We start from the raw sequence: 6,073 nt of genomic DNA on the forward strand, positions 1-6,073 counted from the left end.
CAGTTAGTTAACGTTAGGACATTTGCTTTGGTTAGCAGCTCGCAGACTTGCTTGACCTCAGACAAGTGTTAGCTACTGTAACTAGCTAGACAAACTATCACTTCTCAGCAGTTTATAGTGCTAACTAATGTTAATTACCGTAGCATTTGTTTTGCTGGAGTCATAACGTCGTTGTAGCCCCTTTCGTGACTTTCGGTTTGCAAGCCTGTGGCTTTTGTGACCGGAGTCACTTGCCCACCCGCCCCGATCACCCAGTAGCGAAACGACCAAGCGTCGTCAAGGGGCTCGCGGTGTGTCAAGAATACATCAGATCTGAATTTCAAAGATACCCAGCGTACAATATGGGTCTAACACAGCTTCACGATGGGGTCTGGAAGCTCGGAGTTGCTAATAAACAGTTTAAAACATTGTTACTCGACGAGTGGTATTTACAGACCAAACGTCCATCTCCGCCGTTGGTGTCACAGCGCATGCGCACCATGCCGCGTTCACGTTACTGGGAAGAAGCGGAAGAACCAGAGGACATCTCGTTGCTACCATAGTGGTTGCTACAACTAGGAAGCCTTCACGCTTTGACTCTATATATATCTATGGATGAAACGCCCACATCCATACATCCGCAATTCGTGACGCGAAGTGGGAGATATGGGGTCTATAAAAGAATCCCATATGTCCTAGTAGGAATTACCACTAGGAGGCTGACGTGAATGGTTTTTCCCAGTCGGAAACTGGTTCTTCCGCTTCTTCCCAGTAACGTGAACGCGGCATGGTGCGCATGCGCTGTGACACCAACGGCGGAGATGGACGTTCGGTCTGTAAATACCACTGATTGATTGATTGATTGAAAACTTTATTAACAGATTGCAGAATGGGTACAATACAGTACAGCTCAATACACACAATTGTTAAGGGGATGCAGACCAGAGAAAGACTTTCGTCTTGTTTCCACCAGGGTCCCCCATTTTCAATTCATCAGGACATATATGACATACATGACATACAGATAGTCAGTACTGCTACATCTATACATTTATGACATACCAGATTTGCAAATACAGTACTGTTTGTGATACAGAAGGAGTCAAGAAAAGGGAGTATATACATTTGACGTAGAAACTGTACATTGGAGGAGGTTGGGTGGGGGGGGTTGGGTACACTGGGATATTGACAACCATACTGGGTAATTTACATTGGAGGTGGTTGGGGGGGGGGGGGGGGGGGCACACTGTATAAACAAGCAAAACTGTACATTGAGGGGGGGGAGACTCTGTACAAACAAACAAAATTGTACATTGGACTATTGACAAAACCATACTAGGTAAATGACTGTACATTGGAGGGGGTTGGGTTAGGATATTTACAGGGGCCAGTTGTCGAGTAACAATGTTTTAAACTGTTTATTAGCAACTCCGAGCTTCCAGACCCCATTGTGAAGCTGTGTTAGACCCATATTGTACGCTGGGTATCTTTGAAATTCAGATCTGATGTATTCTTGACACACCGCGAGCCCCTTGACGACGCTTGGTCGTTTCGCTACTGGGTGATCGGGGCGGGTGGGCAAGTGACTCCGGTCACAAAAGCCACAGGCTTGCAAACCGAAAGTCACGAAAGGGGCTAAACGTCGTTGATGAATGATGAATTGAAAATGGGGGACCCTGATCATGTAAACAAGACGAAAGTCTTTCTCTGGTCTGCATCCCCTTAACAATTGTGTGTATTGAGCTGTACTGTTATTGTCAATCAAGTTATGCGATAAAACAATTTGATCACTGGTCATATACACCCCATGACATGTCCCTCGAAAAACAGTCGTCGCTGCAACATTAGCTCAGCTGGCGTGCTGAAATTTCATCTCTTGACGTTAAGTGTCGGAGAGCTTGTTACTTAATCAGCTATCGTTAACATCCGCAAAACCACATAACTCTATAGAGTTACTGTATATTCAATACCCAACTCAGTCTTTGATGTAACGTGATATTGGCTGACCAACTCGTGTACATCCGAATCGGATGATCCGATGCAAACGGAACACCTGCCTGACTGGGGCAATTATGTTTTCCCCCCTGTACTGTAGATCATAAGATGAACTGGGACAATCAGTTGAGTTCCATCCTGTCAGCAGCAGATGGCAGTGTGGCCAAGATGAGGGTGAGTTAAAAGTCGACAGAAATAACTTTGTCTTGTCTTTACTGTGTCAACACACTATCACCTTTATTTTTATATAAACAATTAATACATTGTTTATTAATTAATTTACTAAATTAATACATTGTTTTAGATAGCATGCCCCCCCTAATTTACTATTAGCTTATTAAATATGTGTTATGCATCCATTTCCTACCATGGTTGTAATTTAATGGCACCTGCTATTTGATAAAAAATCACCTAAAATGCCAAGATGTCCGCTATGATGCAATTTAAATAATACTATGAATAGTGCAGCACAGACAGAGAGGGAACCACAGGAACAGGGGTGGACTGCATGGGACAACAAAATCAGCCCTGGCAATTTTGGCCCACAAGTTTCTACACTCCTGTGTTTCAACACTTCACAATCAGTAACTGTAAATAGACCAAAAGAGGAGTGAATTACTCAACCACAACACAGTCTACTGTCTGTGAGCCCACCATAATCGGTCGGACACCACCCACCAGTACACCATCCCTGCGGGACCTTAAATATGCGTACCTACTGTACTATTCCTCCAAACCACTCCAAAGCTGGGTAGTAAGTGCCATGGACAAGTGTACCAGTGCAAGTGGACCAGTGTGCTCACTCGCTCTTGGCTGAATCTTGTTTTGGGTGGTGATGTAAAACACCTATAACATAGCAGGCTCAGGATGGGCAAAGTAGTCTACAGCCTGTTCCTCCCTGTCTCTCTCCTCCACAACCTGGCTTGACTAGACATTAACTGGTTTACAATTAACTGGTGCATTCATGTCCAGAATTGTTGGAATTCCCTGACAAAGATGTGCAAAAAGCTGTACAATGTAAACAATACCATATGAGCAAATAGTTGTTTATTCAATTCATGCATGAAGCTGTTCCATCTTATTTCATTTGATACTAACTACTCAGTTCATACAGATTTCAAGTATCCAAATATCAATTATGAATATTGCATAAGGTTTACACAGTTAATAGATCACCTTTTTGTTTTATATTCATGTTCAGAGAGGAGTAATAGTTAGATCATCTTTGTATGTGATTTATATGGCAATTAAATCAATGGTGTGCTTGTTTGTTTGGGGAGTTTGACCTACAGTTAATGTGCCTACCACGTGAAGGTGCATGCTCAATGGACAGCACAGCAGCAAAAAAAACAATTTGTGTATATAGGTGGAGAGCTACCACAGATGGTAATAACAGTAAGTAATCCATACCATATATATCCTAATAGTTACCACCATACCTGGCTGAAAATAAACCCAGCTGCCTGTGTTTTTTCCCTGTAGGCTATTATACAACGGCATGCAAATTTCTCTATTCTGATTGGCTGAAACAGTCAATTTACACGTATGTATCTGTCATGATCCACGCTCTTGGTCCCAGGACCCACCCACAATCACTGTCACTCCGCGTCCGAGTTTTTCGAAAAAAAACAAGATGGCGGACAATAATCTTTACAAATGGATAATGTTGATAGCATCATAACGACTAAATAAAACCCGATTCTGTCACAGCGAATGTCTTAGTCTCTTACACAATGTTGGATTGTGTAATATATGGGTCATCATGAGTCATTGTGGAACAAAAGAAAAATCGCGGATTGATTGATTGATTATTTGCAATTTTTCTTCCTTCCCCCTGACTGCAGAGCTCACTCTCACACTGTCTGGCACACCCACCCACCCACCCACACAACCACACACACACACACACACGCGCACACACACACACACGCACACACACTCCTGTCTGCAACGGCGGAGGAGAGGCAGACTGAGAGAGAGCTGGGTGTTGCGCTATTTTAAGTGAGCATGGCCTATTGAATTGATTGATTGGTTGATTGCTAATTTTATTACTGTACGCCTGGTTTCCAACTGGTTAAGTTTAGGCCCTCTAAAGTAGGTTTAAAAAAATAGGGCGAAGAAAACTTTTTAATTTGTTTTACCTACTTTCTATAGAAGCATCTAAGAATGAAGTTCTATAGAAAGTAGGTCTGCATCCCCTTAACAATTGTGTGTATTGAGCCGTACTGTATTGTACCCATTCTGCATCTGGTAATACAATTTTCAATCAATCAATCATTCCAATAACAACCGATAACTTCATAATTATACAACGGCATGCAAATTTCTCGATTCTGATTGGCTGAAACAGTCCATTTACACGTATGTATCTGGCACAATCCACGCTCCTGGTCCCAGGACCCGCCCACAACCGAATCACATCACTCCGCCGTGTGGATTTTTCGGAAAAACAAGATGGCGGACAATAATCTTTAACAAATGGATAATGTTGATAGCGTCATAACGACTAAATATAAAGCGATTCTGTCACGGCGAATGTCTTAGTCCTTTAAACAATGTTGGATGATGTAATTGATGGATCATGAGTCATTGTAGAACAAAATAAAAATCGCGTGAATTGATTGATTGATTGATTGATTAATTTGCATTTTTTTCCTTCCCCTTCCTTGCCAGAGCTCAATCTCTCACACTGTCTGGCTTCCAGACACACTCACTCGGTCGCATACACACACACACACACACACACACACACACACACACACACACACACACACACACACACACACACAATGTCTTAGTTGCTTAAACAATGTTGGATGATGTAATTGATGGGTCATGAGTCATTGTAGAACAAAATAAAAATCGCGTGAATTGATTGATTGATTAATTGCAATTATTTTTTTTTACCTACTTTCAATAGAAGCATCTAAGAATGAAGTTCTATAGAAAGTAGGTCTGCGGGGCGCTCCAGTAGCACACCATGTACCGTGCTGCGTCGCGGAGTACCGCGCTGCGTCGCGGATCAGGCTGACCCCGAGTTCGATTCCCGGACCCGCCGTCATTTACCAAATGTCTTCCCCTGCTCTCTCTCCCATTTCACCCTGCAACTGTCGGTCATGCTTGACCAAGAAAAAGCGATAAATGCTAAAAAAAAAAGTAAAAAAATAAAAATAAAAAAAGTAGGTCTGCATCCCCTTAACAATTGTGTGTATTGAGCCGTACTGTATTGTACCAATTCTGCATCTGGTAATACAATTTTCAATCAATCAATCAATTAATCAATCAATCAATCATTCCAATAACAACCACTAACTTCATAATTAAAAACTAAAGAAAAGTTGGATGTGTTAGTTGGTTGGATGTCTTAGTTGAAAGGCAGTTGGATGTGTTAGTTGGTTGGATGCCTTAGTTGAAAGACAGTTGGATGTGTTGGTTGGTTGGATGCCTTAGTTGAAAGACAGTTGGATGTGTTGGTTGGTTGGATGCCTTAGTTGAAAGACAGTTGGATGTGTTAGTTGGTTGGATGTCTTAGTTGAAAGACAGTTGGATGTGTTAGTTGGTTGGATGTCCTACTGAGAACAGTTGAATGCACTTCCGAGCTGCTTCCACATGGAGGCAACTTCTCTTTTTTTCTTTTTTGGGAACTACTTTTTCTGGCGGATGGTTTTTTCAATAAATCTTCAATTAATGTGTGTTTATTGTATAGCAATAAGGTTGGATGAATGTGGCAGTTGTATAAAAGCATTACACCACTTGCAGTCGTGATTTGTGAAAAATAAACCATGCCTAGGGGGGTCTAACGACCCTCGGCTGCGCCTCAGGCCTAACAACCACCCCTAGGCATGGTTTATTGTTCACAAACCACTCCTGCGCATGATGTAATGCTTAATTAAAAACTAAAGAAAAGTTGGATGTGTTAGTTGGTTGGATGTCTTAGTTGAAAGACAGTTGGATGTGTTAGTTGGTTGGATGTCTTAGTTGCAAGACAGTTGCATGTGTTAGTTGGTTGGATGTCTTAGTTGAAAGACAGTTGGATGTGTTAGTTGGTTGGATGCACTTCCGAGCTGCTTCCACATGGAGGCAATTTCTCCTTTTTGTT

Source organism: Notolepis coatsorum, assembly GCF_963971535.1.
Source record: "Notolepis coatsorum genome assembly, chromosome: 2".
Lineage (NCBI taxonomy): Eukaryota > Metazoa > Chordata > Actinopteri > Aulopiformes > Paralepididae > Notolepis > Notolepis coatsorum.